Source organism: Rhinolophus hipposideros (genome assembly GCF_964194185.1).
Source record: "Rhinolophus hipposideros genome assembly, chromosome: 5".
Classification (NCBI taxonomy): domain Eukaryota; kingdom Metazoa; phylum Chordata; class Mammalia; order Chiroptera; family Rhinolophidae; genus Rhinolophus; species Rhinolophus hipposideros.
In genome coordinates this window covers 6,028,692-6,051,664 of record NC_138051.1, presented here as the reverse complement: position 1 = coordinate 6,051,664, position 22,973 = coordinate 6,028,692, and positions in this window count along the sequence as shown.

Genomic DNA, 22,973 nt, shown 5'->3' with positions numbered 1-22,973 from the left:
CCGTTAGCCCCGCCTAGGGGCCCTAAACCAGCCTCAGTATCCAGGAAAGCCATCCAGGCCACCTCTGCTGCTTTTCAATAGTAAAAATAATCAGACGAATGCCACAGAGTTGATTGCCAATTTCCCTTCTACCACATGTTCATTCATTCAAAAAATATTTACCAAGTGCCTACTATATGCCAGGCACTTGAATGGTTGTAAGAGGAAACCAGAAACAGAGGCCTGATCATGCACACCATGCAGGTCTAACATGGGAGCTTTAGCTGCTTCCTAAGAGCAATGGCTGGCTATTGAAGTGTTTTTGGAGGAGAGACGGTGTGATCAAATGTGCATTTTGAAAGATATCCTCTGGTTGCAGCATGAAGAACATATAGGTGCAGCTGGAATGGGCATGGAGGCCATTGGGGGAACTCACGGCAATCAGGTGGGACATGGCAGTGGCCACGTGGACTAGTGATGGAGATAAAAGCGGACATGGAGATGGTGGTGAAGAAGGAGAGGGACAAGTATACAGTGAGATATGTGAGTGTGCAGCTCCAAAGAAAGGCAAGTCCAGCGAAAGTTGAGGGGAGAGTTCCAACCAAGGTGCTGGATAAAATCTGCTGAGATAGGAGTTTAGTGAGGGGAAAAGAGGCCCATGCCCTGAGAAACTCCGAAAAGGAAGGCCAGGTAGAGGAGGAGAAAGCCCCAATGGAGCAGGGAAGCAGTGACCCAAGAGGTAGGAAGTGAATGAGATAAGCATTAGGTCCTGAAGCCAAGAGACATGTATTAAGAATGAAAGTGCTGTGTTATGGGCAAGGGCAAGGGAGCTGAGGGCTGCAAAGTGTCCACCAGATGCAGCAACGTGGGGGTCACTGATGCCTTAGCAAGAGCCATTTTGGGGAATATTGTTTGGGCTGGAAAATATTTCATCAGAAATTTGCTCCTCATTGACTCCCTCCCAGCTCTATGCTAGGCACTAGGAAAACTGTGGTACCCAGTAGATAGACTCCCCACATCTTTCTAGCTCCCCACCTTCCAGGGACATGACTGACAACTGCTCCTTGGTTAGGGACATGTGACTAGTTCTGGACAATGGGTTGTGAGCAGAAGTGATGGAAGTCATTTCCAGGCTGAGCAGGTGTGAGACGCTCCAGGGCTCTATTTCCTGCTGGTACAGAACTGGCATGGTTCCAGAGGGTGGCTGCTCTCTCAGCCTGAGACCTGCATTATCATGATGAGTAGAGCCTCTGCCGTCTTCCTTGGGTATCACCTCGATATCTCGTTACAGTGTTCCACATTCAGCTCAATATTCTGTCTGCAGACATCTTCCTGATAGTTGCACCAAAAACATAAATAAATCATCTTTACATTGATTGAGGTGTGACCTTACAGCTGAGATTTGCTCATGGCACATTAGGAAGCCACAGCCCTCCAGTAGGGAATCCCTGCTGGAGAAGGGCATAGCGGAGATGGTGGTATAAGATCAGGAGGGAGTGCACAAGAGAGGGAGAGCTGATAAGAGAAAGGGAGATGAAAGGAAGAGGCAGCGAGAAGAAAAATCATTGACAAAACTAACTGGGAGCTTCCGCATTGAAACATGTTTTTGGGGGGGCAAGAAAGGAATCGTTATCTCAGAAGGCAGGGAAGCTCTAAGAAGACAGGCTTTGTTGTCAGACAGACCTGGGTTCAAATCACATCTCTTCCATTTATTTACTCCATGATAAATGATCTCTCTATCTAATCTGATCTCCAGGCCCCACCATTTTCCTCTTCAAAATCGTCCCATCTTTCCACAGCTCCTAAGTGAAGCTGGAAAATGCATAACAGGCTGGCTGTCACTCCCAGCTTCCAGGCTTGTGGAAGACCAACTGATCACAGCATTCTTTCCAGACACTAGAAGCACCCTCAGAATCCTTCTTAACACAGTGCTCCACGCAGCCACCACCAATTCATCACAGATGGCTTTCAAGATAAATGTTCTTGCTATCCTTAGCCTTCTAAATATCACAATTTAGGCCCTGCCTGTTCTTCCTGCCTTATCTCCCAGCAGTCTTCCTTATTCATTTTATGTTCCAGTCATATTGAGTTAGTTGCCATTTCCTAAATAGACCAAGTACCCTTACCCCTCTTTGGCCTTGCACATGCTGCTCCTTCCACCCCATCTCGCTCTCCACCCCCCTTCCAACCTTGTCCTCCTGGAGACACTCTTTAAATCCAAGCTCAAGTGTTCTCCACATGCCATTGCACTCTGTGTGAATTTCTGGTGAAACAGCACATTGGATGGCATCCGTCTGCTGACATGACAGCCACCCCCACCAGAATAAGTTTCCTTGGGGGCAGAGCCATGCCTTTTCATATTTAGATCTCTGTCTCTCTCTCTTCCTCTCTTTCTCTCAATATCTGCTGGCCCCAGTGGACACCCAATAAAGATGAAAAAAATGAAGGAAGGATACAAGCAGAAGGGAAAGGGAAAGGCTCTATGGCTCACGCTCCTTATCGGGAAAATGGGATAAGTGTCTCTCTGTCAAGATTAGTGCAAAAGTGAGATAACATATGCAAAGTACAGTGCTGGGAACATAGCAGACACTTTATAAATATTTGTGGATGAAATTAAGGCATGCAGGAGGGAGTGAATGGTGTTCACAGGAAGAATGCATTGGACTGGAGTGAAACCAAAGGCGGAAAGGAAGAACACAACTTTTTAATGAGCCCTGATCATGTACCAGGCACTGTTCTAGGCCTCTGGTATACTCAGCAGTGAAAAAAACCCAGACATATTGCTGAACCGTGAACTTACAATCTAGAGGGGAGACAGATCACCTTAACCCGTGTGGGAGGCAGGCAATGCCATTCTAAGGCAGTATTTATTTCCCATGGCCTTCCGGAGCAAGGCCAATTCCCTTAGCTTAGCATTTGTATAGTCAGGATAGGTAGACTGTGCTGCAGTAACAAAAAGGCCCCCGAATTTCAGTGGCTTACAGCAGTTTGTCACTCAGGTGAATGCACGTGTGGCCTGGACACCGCAGGAGTGATCTCACCTGTGTTGGTCCCGTGTTTTAGGTTGCTGTTCCACCTCCACATATCATTGCCCATTTATCTTCTGCTTGAGTGGTGAGGTTGAATACCCACTCCTATTCCAGAGCCCTTGCTGGGCCATATTCTTCCCCCTGTAGAGAAGACACTGCCACCCACTTCCACCCTTGTCCAGCTGCCAGGTGCTGATGGATCCTATGATTCTGACGCAATGAGCTAAGCTGTGCTGTGGGGTTCAGAAAGAGAAGTAAGGTTCTCACCAAGTTCCCCTCAGGCCTCACCCTCTCTGCCTGAAAAATGAGCAGAATAATTCTTGCTGCTTAGGGTAGGAAGAAAAATGCCACGTTTTGCCTTTGGGAAGAGTAATAACCATCCCCATCCCCCAAACAGCTGGATTCTTCACCTCTTCCTGAAGACAGTTCCTACCCAAGGCAGCTATAGGCCAGACCCATGAAGCAGAGAGAAGGAAGAAATTGCTCTTAAGGTTAGAAGCCCTCAGCCCCTGGCCACTGTCTGTGGGCAGAAAGGGAAGCCAGCCATGCAATTCAAAACAGAGAAGGAAGAAGAAACAAAATCGACTCACCTCCCCAGTTCCCCCTAGGCCACTGCAATGCATTAGAGGATGAATCAGCTTGTTCTTTCCATTTCTTTTCCTCTCAGTGGTAGTGGTAGGGATGGCAGTGAGTGACCCCATGGTTCCCAGTGTGGCCACGGTCAAGGTCGCTGGCCACGGGCTGCAGTCCCCTCCCATCGGTATGTGTGGATGAGACCCATGTCCTCTGACCCCTACCCTGCCCACTCCCGCTGTTCCCCTCCTGGATTTGCCTCCATCTTCCAAGTCCAAGTCCAAGTCCAAGCACAGTCAGCCAACCCCCATCCTGACCTGGCCATGCCGGCCTGTAACCAGAGCATAAGGCACATCTGTAACCACATCTTGCAATGTGATTCACTCTGTCTGTGGAAAGACTGATGCAATTGTGGGTGAGGAGTCATTTCTGCTGCTGAGGAAACCGCAGCGACCCAGTGGGGGTGAGAGGGCACTCCAGCGGGGACATCGGGACCCACCCTGAGGGAGGGTACCACCCCGAGCCACCCCACGCTGGGGGAAGAGAACAGAACCCCATACATGGCTGTCCACCTGCTGAGGTGCAGCAGAGCTGTCGGCCAGAAATGCCAGGACCCCCCAGGATGACCCACCATTCTCCCTGCACAATGCAGAGGGGGATGTGAGAGGTTCTTGGAGAAGGTCAGAACCATGAGCAGGAAAAGCCTTCTGTGGGTGCCAGCTCTGCTGCCTGGACCAGAGGTAGAGCCACCTTGCTGCTTACTGAAAGCACCCACATCTCTCTCTAGAATAAGCTCCCACAGCCAGAGCAGGTGTCCAGGAAATATACTGAACTGAATCTGAAATCCCAGGGGCCCAGTAGCCTTCATGCTATGACCTGGCTCATCGGGTACACCTGCCTTGGGGACCTGACCTATTTCCAAGGACACAAATGCCACAGAGCCCAGATCAACTACCTGCTCAGTGAGCCCCACGCTTGTCCCCGCAGCTCTGAGGGATCAGGCTAGTAAACTCCCCTCTCTAGGCTACAGCACCCCTCTGTCGTCTGAGCTCATTTCCAGGACTTGACAAGCAATCATGTGGAGCCCTCATACTAGGTTGTTTTCCTGTGTTTCTAACATGTCTCCACCTCAGCACAAGCCATTCTACATGGGGGCTGGTCTGGCCAAGAGATGTCAGCCCTGCCCAAGAGCCACATTTCAACTCATGAGATCTTGACACACCCCTGCAAAGGAAGCATTATGATCCTATTCTGAAGAAGAAACCAAGGCTCGGGAAGCAATAGAACCCACAAGAACACTAGTAGAAGGCAGCCTTGGAACTGGGACCCAAACGCTCTTCAAACTCCCTGCCCAGAATTCTCTCCAGAACCCAGCCACGTAACCCAGCTTCCTTCACAGGTCTCCTGATGAGGGCCAAAGAGATAAGAGTCCTCCAGGAGGTACCAAGCAGAATGTAAATAGAAGAGAGAATATGACTGACCTTCCAGATCTGCAGGTCACAGACCCACAGCTCCAGGACCCACATAAAACTTGTCTCACGCCACATCCTCACTGCCCATCGGAGTACCATAAAGGCAGAGCTTAGCCATCAATGTGCAAGCCTGACCCCCAGTGACCACAACCTTGAACTGCATGGCCGACCAGACAGATCTAAGAAGTCGAAGCTTAGCACTTAGGGCAGAGCCCCAACCAGGGCCAACTTCTGACTGCACCGCCCAGCCCTCTAGCCCAGGTGGAGCCCCAGGCAGCAAGGGCTAATAACGAAACCTCTCACATGGCTAGTTCTCAGGGTGTGCTCAGGAGGCACAAATCCCACAGCCACCTGGGAGGCGGTCTTAGCCCCTTTCTACAGATGAATAAACTGAGGCCAGAGCAATGAAAGAAACTCCCCAAGTCCAGTCAGGGAATCAATGGCAGATCTTACACTTAAACCTAGATTTTCTGATTTAAAAGGCCATTCCCAAACTCCTTATTTTTCTAAAATCTCCACCCTCTAAGTCACAAAAGTCAGGAATGTCGTGGGGAACATGGCCTCTAGAACACACTACTTAGATGGACTCACTTAAAATTAAATTTATTTATCTGGGATAAATTGTACTTAAATAAATTTATTTCAAAGAAAATACCTACAAGATAGTTTGCCGCTTTCTCCCAATAGCCAATTAGCATTGGACAGTGGATCTGATAAATGTCAGGTCTATAGGGGATGGACAGATTCAGCAAACAAAAATACAGGATATGCAGTTACATTTGAATTGTAGATAAATAGGGAATGTACCATCTGGGACATACTTATACTGAAAAAAGTATTTGTTGTTTATCTGAAATTCAAGTTTAAAAGAGTGTCCTGTGTTTTTTTATCTGGCAACTCTAGGCGAGGTGCCATTTGGAGACGGGAGAGAATGACAGCTAGTTTAAGGGGTTCCAGGAACAGCCGAGAGGCCTGTTAACTACTTACAAAGGGATGAAGAGAGCAGATGACGCAGGGTACCCAGACTGGAAGATGGCAGCCACTGCGGCCTTTGAGTGGGGCTGGAGGGACGGAGAGGGACATGGTACTGTGTTTCTTTTCTTAAGGATTATTTTGACAAGCAGGTGGAAAGTAAGCTGGAAAGGGAAGTACTCGGTTAGGGAGGGCTGGCAGGGATGCTGGTGAGAAAGCATGGTGGCTTCACGGGGCAGCGTGGCGGGTGGTGAAGTGCTGAATTCTGATACTCCCTGAAGGTGGAACAGCCTGGACTCCCCTTCCAGACTCTGCTCCCTTTGAGTCTTGTTTCGTCTCACCTGAGTTCTCCTCAGTCCTGCCCACCTCAAACACTCACCGCTGCGTTTCCACTCCCAGGTCTGACTTCCCCTCTCTTTTCCTCCGCCCTTTGTATGGCCTTTGCATATCATTTTCATCTGATGGCTGTCTCTGCTCCTCTTCAGCAGGCGGGTCAACAAAGGGAAGAGGAAGGGAAGCCACTCTGTTTTTTCTTTCCCCACCTCAAGGCCTCCATGCCCCCAGAGGACCCAGCCAAGTGACCAATGCCTTACCCTCCTGCACAGGACTAAGAACCAGAGTGCGAAAGGCCTCCCGCTAGCCCTCCCATGGAAGCAGGAGGTCCAGGCCTGCAAAGGCTGTTGTCCGCCCCTCCTGACTCAGGTAGGGCTAAGATACAGCCCTCCAACACCCTGGGTCCTCCAGGCACAGCGCCTGCTAACCCTACAGCTGCGAAGTGCTTCCTGATATCCTCCCCCAGTTCTCCTGCTACATTTTATACTAATTTCCCCTGAACTGAATCTCAGGAGGAGATGGAAACAGCTGATCTTCCTGCTCTAGGTCAATGGTTTTCAAACTTATTCCCAAATTAAGCCACTGTGGGAGGTAGGGGGTGGGAAGCAGGGAACCTGGGGCAACTCCAGGAATCTGTCCCCACTTTAACCACACGAGTTCCATTTATCTGTTTTATAAACAGGACTCCTTGTAAAATTCTTTTTTAAAAAACGGTTCCATTAGTGAAAATATTTCCCTATATCCATTTGAAACCCATGGTTGGGTCTGCGTGATGATGCTTTGTGTAAAGCCTTTCTGAGTCCAGCTTTCCCAACTCCATATCATCTGACCCTTGCTCCCACAGCTTTTATTTCCCTCCTGTCCTTCCCTCTGAGCCTTTAAATCCTGACACTGATGACCCTCTCTCTGAAGGTCTCTTCATCAGAATCCCTACAGCAATTCCCTAATACCATATTGGTTTGGATTACATGGCCCATTTTACAGATGAGGTCACTGAGGCCCAGAGGCAGCAGAATCTAAGCTGGATACTGGGAGTCTGACTTTGGATGCTGGTCCTAAGTGGGCTACAACTGCATCCTCAACCCAAGTTGTCCGCCAGGACCTCCATCCAGGACATGAGAACCCCAAGTTTTGGGATGGCCCAACTCCTGCTGGAGGAGTTTGCCTCAGAGCTGAGAGCTCCCTGGGGGCCGTGCTCTAATGAGTGTGGCCCAGACTGCCCTATGGAGTGAAGAATGAGGTTTCTAGGGTCTTAGCCCTGGCGACCAAGTCCCCAGGTGGCCTCCTCTCTGTAAGCCCCCAGGGGCCCACCGCCTGTCATCTGTTACATGGCGGAAGAGAAATGTCTGGTGTTCAGTCAACACTGTCACTCACCCACACTGGTGTGAAGAGAAGAGCCGTGCAGCTGTCTTCTGTTCCAACCACCAGGGACCCTAGAAACATCCTGTCCAGGGGCTCTCACCCTTCACTGCGCATCAGAATAAAGAATACTCAGATGGTACCCACAGAGGATCAGTTGACCTGGGGTGAGGCCTGGGCTACCAAATGGTTTGAATCGTGATTTTCTGGACAGCCAGGGCTGAGAGCCTCCATCTGGTCCAAACCTCTCCCTTTCACAGAGGATGAAACTGAGACCCAGAAGGAGGAGCTGGTGGCACATTAGGACTGAGGCCCAGGACCGCTGGTCTGGAGCCAGGGGTCTTTGCACCCCCAAACCAGTGTGCCCCACAATATTCAGCCCTAGGTTGTGAAAGGTGCAAAGGAGAGGGGAGAGCACTCACCCTCTCACCCTGGTTTGTGCCATGGGAAGGAAATTCTGGCCTTCTCCCCTGGCCTTGAGCCAGCATTCCCTTCTGGACTCTTCTCTTGGAATCAGACAGTGGGAAGGTGACTCCGTGCAGGCCAAACCCAGCTGTTTCAGCCTCAGCTTGCAGTTTGGAGCACCTACTGTATGCAGACTCTCTCGATAACTGCTTCATGGACTTTATCTCATCTAGAAGATCTACTGTTTCTAGCCAGAAGTGCTCGACTTTCCCCAAATAAGAATGCAAATGGTGTCCACCAACAGATGAATGGATAAAGAAAGTGTGGTTTGTATACAATGGAATATTATATTCAGCCCTAAAAAGAAGGAAATTCTGCCATTTGCAACAACACGGATGGATCTTAAGGGCTTCATCCTAAGTGAAATAAGTCAGACGGAGCAAGATACATATGGTATGACCTCACTTAACATGTGGAATCTGAAAGCATCGAGTCACCAAATTCAGAAACGGAGAGTAGATTGAGGGTGACCTGGGGCTGGCGGGGAAAGGAGGTAAATGGGGAGAGTTTGTCAAAAAGTACACACTTTCAGTTAGAAAATGAGTAAGCCCTGGGGATCTAATGTACTGCCTGGTGATGATAGTGTTATATTGAAAGTTGCCAAGAGATCTTATATGTTCTCACCATAACAACAACAATAAAATGGTAACTATGTAAAGTGAAGTCTGTGTTAACTAACCTTATTCTGGTAAACATTTCGCTATATACACGTGGGTATCAAATCATCTCATTGTACACTTTAAACTTACACAGTGTTATATGTCAATTATATCTCAGAACAGCTGGGGAAGCGGGTGCAAGCTGGGCTTCCCCCTAATTTAGTAGCCATGTCCTGCCTAACAAAATCCAAAAGGGCTTGCTTAGATTTTCTGTCTGACAGCCAAAGAGCTTCCCTCTTTGCTCCCAGCAGGCAGCTCCTGTTCTGACTCCATGCCTGGCCAGAGCTTGGGAAGATGCAGAGAAGAGCGCTGCGCGTTCCAGTCCCAGCCCTGCCATCAAGTACCTGTGGATTAAATCATTTCCCTGCTCGGAACTTCAGTTTCATCGTCTATTACCTAAGAGGGCTGGACTCCATGAGGAATATTCAAACTTGTTTTGTGCAGGACAACACTTTCTGCACATAAAACTGCGTGCAGAACAAACGCACCAATGACAGGTTCTCAGAGCTGGGCACACGCAGCCCTTCCACCCCACTCCCTCCCTCAGGAAGCTCCCTAAGATTCCCCAAAGCTTCATTCTTCTTTTTTTTCAACTTTCATTTACTATTTAAGTGTGTTTTTCCAGGACCCATCAGCTCCAAGTCACGTAGTTGTTTCAATCCAGTTGTGGAGGGCACAGCTCACAGTGGCCCATGTGGGGATAGAACTGGCGACCTTGTTAAACGTACCTTGTTAAACGTACCGCGCTCTAACCAACTGAGCTAACCGGCCTCCCCAAAGCTTCATTCTTTATGTCAATAACATCCCCTTTGGTTCTGTCATCCTGGGACTTGATGGGGAAATGGGGTAGATAACTGTGATGGTGGTAAGGTAAGAGACACCTCAGAAAGCAACAGAATATCTGTGCTGCAGGGTCCAGCGTCCCTCTTCCCCGGTCAATCAAGGGAAGGAATTTCTTACCCGTTTTGCATGATTAGTGGCTAAGGGGGTAGCATGGCAAGCATACATCAATGCAGGCCAGTGGCACTAGGTAAGGGGTGGGGGTATAGGGTATCAGATGAGGCACGTTCAAAAGATTCCCCTTCTCTGCAGTGTGTGGGCCAGGGCACCACTGGTCTGCTTCCAAATCTGTGGCATGGGCACATCAGGGCTTTGGAAGGGTTACAGAAATCCTGCCAAGGGCGCAGAGCAGGGCGCAGCCCATCCCCAGCAGCTACTACTTGTTAGCTGTGGTTTTCCCTGTTGTTATTTTGTTCCCTTGTGGTTTGTATGTGCCTTTGATTGGGTGGGGGCAGGAGAGAGTCATCTAATTCTTAGAGCCGTGGAAACCTCATTGTAGAGATAAAGAAAGAAAGTGAGGCCTAGAGAAAGAAAAGGCCTTGCCCAAGTTCACATGGTGAGTCAGAACCAAGCTGGGGCTAGGCCCAAGCACTCTGGACTCTGGGGGAGCCCTCCCCTGGGCGGAGCTCACAGCTGCCGCTTCCCTCCTGCTGCTCAGCACAGCCCTCCCACAGGTCCTCCACCCACCCACTGGTGGTGAAACCACTGACCCCTGGGGCGGCCTTGGGTTCCTGAAGCCCAATTTGGCCTCCCCCTCAGAGTACACCCTCCCTTCCCGGCCAGGCCAGGGCTGTAATTATTGCACTAACTGGCCCCTGGGGAAGGAGGGGGCTGGTCTTCATCCACATGAGTCAGGTTTCCAGAGCAGAAACCCCAGGCAGAGCCACATCGCACTGTCTCGGCCTCGTCACCGCTCCCCACAAACCACTTCCTGCCCTGTTCCTGGCACCGCTGGCCTGAGGCTCGTGGCAGCTGCAGGGCCCTGGTCGTCGCTGCTCCACCAGCCCCAGCCCACCGCCAGCCCACTGCAAACCCACTCTCCCACACACGGACAGAGGTGGGAATCTGCCTGTCCAAGCGGAGGAGCCAGGGGCTGGGTCACTGAGGCAGTGGAAATACCACCAGCCCTGCCCTTTCATCAGTCGTCAGTCACTGTCTGTAATTTGATTGTCCAAGCGTCGTCCACATCTGCCCACAGCAGATGGAAGATGGAGAGGCCAGGCTGGCAGCCCCCTGCCCATGCACCCCGAGCGGGGCCCAGTTACGCCCAGCTGTCCGCAGGAGGCTGCAACAAGAAGGGAAAGAGCACACGCTGTGGAGGCAGGTCTGAGTTTGAACTCCAGCTTCATCATTGCCTTGCTGTGACTTGATCAGGTGACTTTCCCTTTCTTAGCCTATGTTTTCCCACCTGTAAAATGGGGAGCATATATCACCTCTTCCAGATGCGTTTGGAGGAATAACTGCGCTAATACACACGGAAGCCTAACCCAGTGCCCAACTCACAGCAGATGCTCATTAAATACCAGTGTCCTTCTTCTTCCACAGAGCGATACAGTGGGAGTCCAGAGACTGAATTCAATCCCAGTGCTGCCTCCAACTTGCTGTGTGGCTTTAGACGAGCTGATAACCTCTCTGGTCCTCTGTTTCCTCATGCATAAATGTGGTGATGGTTTCAGAGGGTGCCTAAGATCTCCCTGAGCTCTGACACTCTAGGACAGGGGCCTGGTGCTGACAGTATAATGACACTCGAGGGCATCGATTGTGGCAGTGACTGGGGTGTGGTTATCAAGAGCATCAGGGCAGTAGAGCAGCTTATATGTGACGTGACAGGGCAGTGGAGGTGGGCGCCTTCAAACGGCATGGCAGGCAAACTCAGGGACACAGCACTGGTGCGGACATCAGGACAGGTGGGCTCAAGCACCTCCCTCCACCTGGTCCGCCTTACCTGCCGCTCTCTGGAGTCAGGCCCAGTGGGTAGCGAGGGTCCTGAGAAAGATGAATGCAGTCTCTGCCTTTAGAGAGCCCTGCTGGAGAGGCACAGACTTCACAATCTGTCCCTCGATCTATAACAATGTTAACAACAGGAACAACCCGTCATCACATTGACTCACTGCTCACACAGGTTGCAAGGCTAAGCCTGTGTTAAGCCCTTAAGGAGCATTATCTCATTTAATTCCCCCCCACACACACACACAACCCCAATGAGGTCATTACTGCCATTATTTCCATTCTGCAGTTGAGAGATTGAAATGTAGAGATTACATTGTTCACTGGCTCTGAGTAAGCCGGTGTAATGAGGGCTAGCATGCGGCTCCCATAGGGCCCCCCCATTAGAGCAGAGGTGTGAACGAGGCGCCTCGGAGGCTCAGAGAGGACCCTCATTCTGCTGCTAAAGGTGGGGGCATTTGAATGGGTGACAATACTGACTCCCATTTATCGAGTACTTGTGAATGTCACCTACTCCTCAGACTTTAGGTGAGATTCTTACTTAGTTCTCACTTCCCTGCCAGGGGGTGGGAGGTACTATTATTAGTATTCCTGTCTTAAGAAGGCACAGAGAGCTCAAGGCCTTACCCAGGGCAGGGAGAATGGAGGCCAGGCAGAGGAAGCAGCTTAACCTAGCAAGCTCAGCAAAGAAGGGCGGCTGGAAAGGCTAGAGCCTTGGGTGCTGGGAATGGAGGCGAAACAGGTAGGCAGGACCAGATCCTAATCCACACACACACACACACACACACACACACACACACACACACACACCCTGGGAAGAAGGGCCCAGGTCCTCACCTCACGCCACCACTTGGTATTTGAGCTTTGGGGCCTTCCCCTCCTGCAGTTCCCAAGAAGGCGGCTATTAGTCATCCTGTCTGTGACTGATACACTTGGACTCCCAGTAAACAAACAGATAATGGGCCCCTAATCCCCACACACCCAGAAGGCTGGGGAGAGGCTGGGGTGCCGGGCTTGGAATCTGTGCCCTCAGGGACAGACGGGAAACCTCATTCCACTCTTCTTCCCAAACCAGTAGAGCAAAATGCCAATGTGATTCTTTTTTTTTTTTTTTTTTGAAGACACAGAATAAATAAGAGAAGAGATTAGGTCTTTGTTTCCCCCAGCTAAAGATAGTTGGAAAAGAAGGATTGAAAATGCTGAAACCCAGGGTTGGCAAACAGAAAATTAGTGGCAGGTTAATTTAATTGTCTCACTGGGGAGTGGAATCCCGTACAGTAAGTAGAGGATTAAAGGGAGATTAATTTCTCATCTCACCAGGCTGGAGGGCGGTCACCTGCAAGGAATTCACCAGAGCTCCATGCTTTGAGGGAACAGGAGGGCCAGTTTAGGTGCAGGAGGAATGAAGAGTGTCCCCAGGTTAATGGGGTGGGGCAGGATAGGCTATGGGTTCCCAGGTCCCCGATAGCTAGGGAGGAAGCACTGAGCTTTCAGCAAGCTGGAGCCACAGCGACCTTGACCCCTGTATGTAGCTTTTCAATCCTGCAAAGGTATACGTACATATTCATTCCATCCTATTCACAAGCCTTTTGTGTATCCATTCTGTCCTTCCTTCCTTATTATTATTAATCTTTAATAGTGTTGCTAAATGCCAGCACTCTCCTTAGAATCATTCAGTTAATCCTTGCAACAAGTCTACGAGGAATTACTCTTATTATCTCCACTTTACAGATGAGAACACCGAGGCAGAGAGAAAATAAGGGATGGCACTGGTAAGTAGCAGATCCAGGATTTCACCCCGGGCTGTCTGGAAACCAAGTCTGTGCTCTTCACTTCTGCCTCTCTGAATCCAGGGCTTGCTTAAATGGAGTGTGTCTGTACTACGTGGAGTTGTCTGGGCTATTCCTGGCTCCTGCTGCCCTGGCCTGTTTGGGAGTGAGCCCCACCCTGCCCACATCCCTCATTCACACATGCACCATGAGATTCTGCCCAGACTAGAAGCATCTCGGGTAAGCTTTGAAATGGTCACTGGGCTCAATGTGGTGCCCCGGGGCTGCAGCTGCTACAGGTGGCGGGTGAACCAGCTCGAGCAGGGGGCCCACCCACCACACAGCACTGGCTGCGGTGGACGGTACTGTGGGGAGGGTGGGGTGGAGCAGCCCAGGGCCCGCCAAACCTCAAATGGCGGGCTGCTCCAGCGGCCTCCTAGACCCGTGGTTAGGACACAGACCCAGAGAAGGCTGGCCCAAGAGAAGGAAAGGCTACGGCTTGCCAGCTCACTGCAGCCCAAACCACAGTGTGGTGAAGGCAGGAAAGGCTCAGTAAGACTCCCAGCTGGGGATGTGGATGTGTGAGTGGGTTCTGGAAGGACCAGTATCTAGTCCTCTCTCTGGGACAGCAAATAGCCTATAACTTAAAGGCCAATGCCAATCAGTTGGTAGCAGCTGCCTACAGAATTCAAACATGATGCCAAAGTCACATCCTGGATCAATTAGTAATGTCTGCGAGGGAAAAAGCATCAGAAAGGGGCAGTGTGACGGCAGCTTGTAGCCACCCTGGTTAGCTCCATACTATAGCCGTTAGCACCCTCCCCACGAGGGCCACAACTTCATCTCCCCCTCCTCTCCCATCCTTTTCACCTCCGATCCTTTAAGGCCCAGTCACTCCCAAGTGGTCAAGGTTCTCTGACCACATCCTTGAAGATACTGTATTATCACATGTTTCAGGCAGCCTCTGCATATCGTGTTCCCGCTGCCTCCAAAGACTTCTTCCTTGTCTGCCTGGTGAACTAATTTTCATCCTTCAAAATTCTGTCCTGGCCTCACTGCCCCTGATCCTACCCTGACGGAGTTAATCTCTTCTGTACATTATAATCAACACAGCTAATGCAGCTGCGGGATTCCCAGGCCCGGCATGAGGCCAAATTCATTACATGCATCATCCTCATAACTCTTTAGAACGCTCTGCATTATGTTCTAAAACGATCCCGTTTTACAGATAAGGACCCAACACGGAGTGAGGTTAGGAACTTACCCCAGGTCCCTCAGCTGGGCTGTGATGGAACCGACATCGGAACCTGCCTTGTCTGACTCCAGAGCCCAGATTTTAGTCATTATGCTGTGGTCCGGCTACTGCTTTCTCTCACTATATCACACCGAGGTGTCATTTTTTATTTACACATCCGTCTCCCTTTCTAAGCCATCATGTCTTAGATGCGGAGACCATTTCTCTCTCTCATAGTTTCGGCAGCTAGCCTGGGGCCCTGCACGCAGGAGGCACTTGATAGCCATTGGTTGACCTGGGTTTGATGGAGGTGTGCAGAGCTGACTTGTCCTGTCTTCCTGCCTCCCATTCTCCCGATCCTCCTCCCAGGAGTTCTGCCAGCCCTGCCTGTCTGGTCAGTGGGCTTTTGTGAGTGTCTAATGGTGCTATCTCAGGCGGGGCAGGGACATCTGTCTTTTCTATGCGGGGGGTTTTATCTCCCCCGAGAGAATACACTCACAGCGGGAGGGACAAACCATGCATCTTCCCTTTTCTTTTACTTTATTTACTTCCTTGCTTTTGTTTCTTATTTATCGAATGCTTCCCTTGTGCTAGGCATGGGGTAGGTCCAGGGGAAACATATCCCCTCCGAAAGCAGTGCTGTCAAAGTGGGCTCTGTGGACTGTCCAGTGGTTTAAAACACAGATTCCCCGACTCCTGGTTCTGGTTCTGCTGGACCTGGTCAAGTTCTGGCCTGTCTGGCTTCAACAAGATCTTTCTGACTCGAAGCCAACAGCCACCGTGCTGTAGAAATTCTCAGGTTGGCCTCCAAGCCATCAGCTAGCTCAGGGACTAACTGAAGGTCTGGGGTACGGGGAAGGGGCTACACTGGGTGGGCTGGTCCTCTCACTGACCACAAGTGGATGGGGAGGCCGGGCAGAGCCCCCGGGCAGGACAGTTGGGTGTGAACACAGGTCTGAAATGCAGCCTCAAAATCTTCCCAGAGAAACCTGACCTGACCTCAGAGGAGTCAACACCATGCGCCCCTCGTGTGGTCTTGTCCCAGGAGCTCCCAGTGGTCGCTGCTTTTGCCCACCCAGAGTTTGGGTGAATCAACACTTGGCTTTTCTGTGCTTACTCCTGAGAGACGATGCTAATGGGTCGTCCAATAAGCAAGCAGAGCTGACACTACTAAGCATGCCCAGAACTTGGAGGAGCGGTAGAAACAGTGCAGGCCCTGGAACCAGATTGATCGGGGTTCCCCTCCAGGGTCTTGCTGCTCGCTGTGTGCCTCTCTGGGCCTCGTTGCCCTGACTTGCAAGATGGAAGTAACTACACCTGTGCCTCACAAGGCTGTGGGGAGAAATCAATGATAATACAACTCTAGGGGGCCTGGGACTGCTCCTTTCCTGCCCCGCCATGCCTGTGTTCCACCTCTTGTCCTGGGACCTTCCCAGTACTGCCATCCACCTTCCTGAATGGCCTCTTCCTTGATCAGGCCAACCTGCCACTGCCAGGCCCTGGTTAGAGCAGAGGTTTTCTGTCCACACTGCTGGATGACTCCTCATTTCCTCAAGACTGGAACGTGTCTTTTCAAAGTTGTGGGACGCACAGGAGATGATTCCCCCAAGAGGTCCTGAGCTCCTGAACTCTGTAGGCAGGCACTGGGCTCACTTCCGTAGCCTGTTTTCATGGCCAGTTGACAGCCCCTCCCAACAGGCCTCAGGAGAAGGGTGTCCTCTTTTTAGCACTTCTAGGGGAAGCACAGAGCCTTCGTGCCAGGGAGCATGCCATGGCAATTGGCGCCTGGGATGTGGAGGCACCTTTCACTGCTCACTCACACGCATTTGAGACCCTGGCCCTCTCCCAGCGGTGGCAGGGAGTCCCCTTCCTTCCACAGAGCTGCAGTGGTATAGCAGACAGTACTGCACATGTCGCTCTGGAAAGGGGAGCGGACATGTGCTGAGTGCCTCCCGCAGGCGCTGGGCTAAGGCTATTTACAGACGTCACTCAGTGATCCTCGAGCTGATCCTAAGGGAGACGTGCTGCCATTAGCCTCATTTTGCAAACAAGGACCTTGAGGTGTGGAGAATGCGAGTTACTTGAACCTGGCATGTGATAAGTTAACAAACATGTAAGACCCCAAGTCCCCAGGTTTGATTCCAGAGCCCTACCTCCTCCCCCAAAAGCACAAACCAAGGGACCCAGTTCTTATGGGCTAGAATCTTGTTTCCAGCTTCTCCCTAGATAAGCTCCGTATCACCCACCTCCTGAATAGGAGCACACCCAGATCTAGCTAAGGAAAGTCGGAGTCCCCCAGCTAGAAGGTCAGGAGCCAGCATGTTTCAAATGTGGCCCTGTTACCCAGAGGCTGTCAACAGCTGCTGCTACTGTAGGAAGCCACATAACATGGTACTCACAGCCCAGGCCTTAGTGGCACATGGACCCAGGTTTGAGTCCCTGCTCTGCCAGTCTCTAGCTGTGTGACTTTAGGTAAGTCACTTTACTTCTCTGAACTTAAGGACCCCTCCCCCTTCACCCCCTTCCCCCCAGAATTGGGAAAAGAATCCTTAGTTCACAAGGTTGTTGTGCAAATTAAATTAAATGAATATATGAAATGTCTGGCACCCAGTGCCCAATCAATTGTGGTTATTCACATGAGTTCCCCATAAGGCAACACCCCCAAACAGAATGAGTCATTCGCTCTTCAGCTGCCTCCGTTTCCTTTTAGTGTACCCTATTTCTCACCAGGAAGAGAGAGAACTAAATATCTCTGGGCGGGAGAGAGGAAATAACTAGGTAGGCCCCAGCCGTCTCTGCACATTAGTTTAAATTTTCATGAAATGAGAAAATTCACTCTCCCACTTCCAAGCTCCTGGGCTTAATGAACCCAGCCAGGATAAAATGTTAGCTGCTACTGTCAGGTGGGCACTTGGGTGGGAAAAGCAGGTGGTCCCTGGTGCCCTCCAGTCCCAGGCCTGCTGGAGGAGAAGAGGCGGCTTTTCTTCCTCCCTGATGCCAGGGGTTGAGAGGTGAAAATATCTTGGATTTTCTTACAGTGGGGCTCACACCCAAATGCACTTTTAGGTTCCGGGAACCTCCAGGATTTGAAAAGCCAAAGGTACAGAGCAATTCTACCAGGAGATGGGGCAGTACCAGCCCCCAGTTCAAGGCGTAGGGCCCAAGAGCGTCCCCAGCCATCAGAGGCAACAGCAGCCTGCTTTCAATATCCTTGTGACCATTCTCCAGGCCAAATGTCTTGACAATGTGCATTGGAGAGTCTTGAATCTCACAGAGCCTGCCTGTGTAGACGTGGTATCTGAGATCAAACAGCCTTTTACAGAGACTTGCTTTGTCTGGGGGCAGCAGACAAATATAGACACACAATGGCTCCAGTTGAGAGGACAACCAGGTGTTCCCTAGCAGGCCGTCTTGGTCAAGCCCAGCCCCTCACCTGGGTAGGCCGAACAGAGTCATTATGGTAACTAGGAGTGCCTAGGGGTTGGGGTGTGGGTCACCCCAACCCCTTCTAATGGGGTGATTGGGCCTGGCTCTGAGCCAGACTGCTTTCAGATCCCAGCTCTGCCGCTGGCTGTGTGACCTTGAGCAAGTCATTTCACCTCTCCTTTTCAGGAAAACGAGGACAATAAAAGTACCTCAGTAGTTGTCCAATGGATTAAACCATAGTGAATGCACCTGAGATATTGTTTGAGCTCAGTATCTGGAATCTATTATTATTTATGGTAACCCTTCTGATCCAGAGCAAAGGGTCATGCCATCTCTCCACTTCCTCCCCCAGTATCCACAGGTGCTGTCAGTGTATCCTGCAGGGGATTCATCCCTCGTCAAGGTCCACTTCACCGGGGTGCCACCCACGTCCTACGTCATCCGTCATCACCTTCAGAAAGCATGTTAAATGTTGTAGCAAAGCCTGATGTGCAGGAGGAAAGGCTGGGGTAGCTGTACAGACCAAGGATTGGTGGGGGGCTTTGTGAGAAGTTACAGCTAAACTGAAGGGACTTGGGGGGTTCGGGGAAGAAGGGCTTTAGACGAGTAGTCAAGATGCACACGTTCCAGTCCCAGCTCAGCCATCAACCCACTGTGTGACCTTGGGCAAACCCCTGTCCACCCTGGGCATTGGACCGGAGCTGTGGATCTCGAGCTACACTGGTTGGGGCCAACTTCATGCCCGTCCATGGGCCAGGTGGGCAAGGCCGAGACGCTGCAACTCTTTCTGTTTTATATACTGGGGCTCCACGGGTATTTTCACTTGAGAAAAAACAGCTTTTGCAAACTACTCCACCAACCATCCTGGGCACCTGCCTACACCGTGGGCCAAGTAAGGAGGTAGTCAGTGAAGTTGCTGAATGAATGAAGGGAAAGAGATGGGAAGAGTAAGCCCCAACAGAACCGCAGGATAAAAGGAACAAGAAGAAATACTGATACACAGAAAGGGGGTGTCGAGAGAGCAAAGGGGATTAAAGCAGGGGGTGCAGGCTTCCAGGGCCCCCAGGCACGATACACCCATAACGTCATGAAGACTGGCTAACCTGGAGTCCAGGAGGGGCTGCTTTCCCTTGCTCAGCAGCCCCACCATCTTCTGCTCTCAATAATTGATGGCTCTGCAGGAAAGGGAGCCCTTCCTGGGTCGGGAGAGGGAATGCTGGAGGCAGAGGCAGTAATGAGCCCCCTTGAGTCCCCCATTAGGAGCCATGTCTGCATGTGGAAACCAGCTGGGCCCTCTCTTCTCCACACCACCCCCCTCCATCCAAGGGCTGCTTGTTTATTCCAATGGAAGCCAACGGGCTCACAAGTTTAACGGCCAGGGCTGCACACCAGGCTGGGTTCCGACAGTGGGCTGGCCTGGCCTCCATCCCACCTGTGCACTTGCCAGACCCTCAACCTTCCACCAAATCCACCCAGCATTGTTCTCTGGGCAGAAGAACTTTCTGTAAAGGTCTCAGTGCTCCATAGAGACAGGTATTTGCCACCTCCACCATCTGGGACATAAACAGACCCATTTTACAGATGAGGAAGATAAGGTCCAGAGAGAACAACTTGCTAAAGTCCACAGAGCTCTGTACATAGAAGCAGCACTTGAGCCCTAGACTTCTGATTCCAAAACCAGTGTTCTAACAATCATTCAGGTCATATCAGTCTTTTTGTCACTCATTTGCATCACAGGGTGAAAAAGAAACAATGAAGAGCAAGGAACAAGCTAGAAGGCTCACGACATGAATTCTCAGTGTCAAGTCCAAGGAGAGAAAGGGCAGTTTATTTGTCACCACTTTCTATCCTTCAGGGTTGGCCACTTACATCCTCAGTTTATAGGTGAGGAAACGGAGGCTCGAGGAGACTAACGAACTGGCCCCAAGTTTCCGTGTGGCAGCCCTGTCAGGGTCCGAAAGACGTGCTCACTCCAAGCCCCACGTGGTCTTCCAGGGCCTCACAGAACGTGCCGTTGGCCAAGGAGATACTAGAGGGATGGATCAGGGCTGGTGGAGTTAAGGAAAGTGAGACTAATGTCGCTTCCTGCAGGAAGGCTTCCTGGTTTGCCCAGCCCAAGTCAGGACTTAGTGATTCACTCTCCCTGTACTGTGTGCTTTTCTCTTGTGACATGAATCACAGGCCTCATTATGTGTTGTGGGATTATTCACTTGAAGTCTCTCCCTTTTCTAGAGGGTATGGGGACCAGGACTGCGTGGTCCAGAACAGAGCCTGGCACATGGAGATGCCCATAAACCTTTGTTCAATGAATGAGTCCGTGGGTGGACAGACAAATGGCTGTTGAACCAGGCAGTGAAATGGGAGGGCAGAGAGAATAGAGAGAGAGGAGTACAAACTTGGACGCCTGAGGGAGAGTGTAAAAAAGAAAGTTTCCATGTATGTGTGGAGGGTGGGGAAACAGGGAATCAGTCACCAACATCTATAGCAGAGCTTGTTAGAGAGCGAGGAGCCCAGGACCAGTGGAAAGAGCAATCAGGAGACAGAGGGCACTTTCCACCCTGTTCCCAACTTGCTGGCAGCCTTGCTCAGGGCCTTAACCCCTGTGCCTTAGTGGTTTCTGCCGTAAACTGAGGGGGTGGGGTTGACCTTGATGACCTCTGAGGACCCTTCTATTTCTAAAACCCCATGACTAGGCCCAGCCAGCAGCTCTCAGGGCTTCTTCCTTCAGGCCAAAAGCCCCAGCCCTGGATCCTTGAACTCCTGGCAGAGCTGTCCCTGAAGTGGCCACATGGCTGCAGAAACCTGCACAATTTCCCCTAAACTACCTCAACCCCACGTGGGGGCGCTGGGCCCAGCTGTGCCTTAAGCACAGCCACAAGGCCTGGCTCTGCTCAGCTCAGCTCTGCGACTTTGGGCAAATCACTGTGTGCCTCAGGCTCCCATCTGTGACCTCCCACCCCTACACACACACCCCAAAGTTACTGTGAGCTCAAGTAGGATCAGGTTTGTACCAGAACTTAGCATCAGTGAAGTTCCGCCTACAAAGATAAGACATCAAAAGGGAAATTTTCTCTCTGAGCTGTCCTCCCCTCCCAGGACCCTCTTGCTCCCATAAACGCCCTGTGTCCTGGGGACCCTCCTCTTCAAGAATCCCAGTGTCAGTGACACTAGTTTAAATGTTACTTCTTTCCCCAGGGTGGGGGATGGAATTCTCTGGAAGCCATATACGGGCTCTCTAATGGGGGGCTTTCCTGCCCATAATGAGGGCCCTGTCGGACAAGGAGCTGCCCACTGGGCCAGCTCCTGAGTGAGGTCGTGAGCCCACATGTCCTGCATGACTTACAGGAGCTCCTCCCAAGATACCCTCTGGCCCCTGCACCTTGGAGGGGCTGCCCTGGGTGCTAGGAGGGGCAGAGCTAAGGTGCCGGAATGTTCCTCAGGGCACCTCTCATCCACCCCTCACTACAGACAGGGCCTCAAGAGGCCCAGTGTCACACAGCGAGTCAGTCCTAGGGCCCAAATCTTAACTGCACATGCTGCCTTCCTGAGGCGCTGGCAGGCTGCTGCCCAGGTCAGGGTGATGTGTGATGTGACTGGGCAGAGGGAAGCAGCAGCTGGGTTCGTCTGCCGGTGGCACGGGGGCATCTGAGGGGCTGGGGGCTGCAGAGCTTGTCCAGGTACCGCCCACCCTGGGGGCCTCGCGGGATCCCACACCTCCATGAAGAGGGCTCAGGTTTGGGAGCCAAATTCAAGTTTGTCTGCTGTCTGCCTGCAAAAGAATTCCCAGCAAGAGGTGAAAACCCCCATCCCTAACAAAGTGGCGGCCTCTTCACTTTACAGCTCCCAGCCTCCCCAAAACCCAGAAACAGCTCTCTAGTTTGGCATGGACACCAAAACAGTGACCCCTGCTGCTTCTGGCACACAGGCTCAGGGGAGTCTTGGACTGCAAGGTGGGCAGTGAGCACAGGCGAGGGGAAATTGAATGACCAAGATCACAGCGTCCCAGAGGGAGAGGCTCCCTTGTTTTCAGTCCTCTGGGGCCTTCCTGGAGTCCCCCAGACCTGCCCTCTCCAGAGCACTTTCATGTGTTCAGACAAGGCCTTCTGAGGCCTTGTTTGGAGAGAAGGCAGTTCTTCCCTCACTTTTCCACTCTACTGCTTGTGCAGATGGCATGAAGCTGAGTAATTCTGAAAGGCAGCGTCTACCCAGAGTATCATGAGTAATTTGGGCACTCGCTCTACTTCTAGCAAAACCCCCTTCCCTTGGGGATGTTAATAGGCAAAGAAGTGTGATTCAAGTAATTCATACTCAAGTGTGGCTGACTAACAGTACTGCTGTGGGGGGTGAGGGGAGGTGCCGAGGACTACTTTTCAGGCATCTTGCTAACCTCAAATGGGCGGGGGGTCTCAGGCAGGGGACCCCACCATGGATCGAGACCCAAAGGCAGCTGAAGAGAAGAGCCAGGGGATTTGCATGAGTTCCCTGACCTCCCTGCCTGGGAAAGAACCTCCACATCCATTATGTATTTGGGGGGTTCATCATGGAAGCACAGCCCCTTGGAGTCAAATGGACCGTTGGGGTATGGATATGCGTGCAGACGAACATACACGTGGATATTCGTCACGGCAGTCAACCTGCTGAGGGACATCTGTGGAGCAGAGCTATGCTGGTGGCCGAGCCCAGAATGTCATGAGCCCAGAATGTCATGCAGTATTAGAGATGCCCAAAGGGGCCTTGGAGCAGCTCCAAAGAGTGCAGAGGGATTGGCCTGCTGGACGAAGCCTTAGTGGGTGAGGTGTTCCACCTCAGGCAACCGAGAAACACTAGGGAGAAGGAAGGGGCAGTGGGGGCTGCCGCCCGGCCACAGGCGCATGCACGGTTGCCCAAGGCAGAGTCTGAGCCTGTGTGTTTCTAGT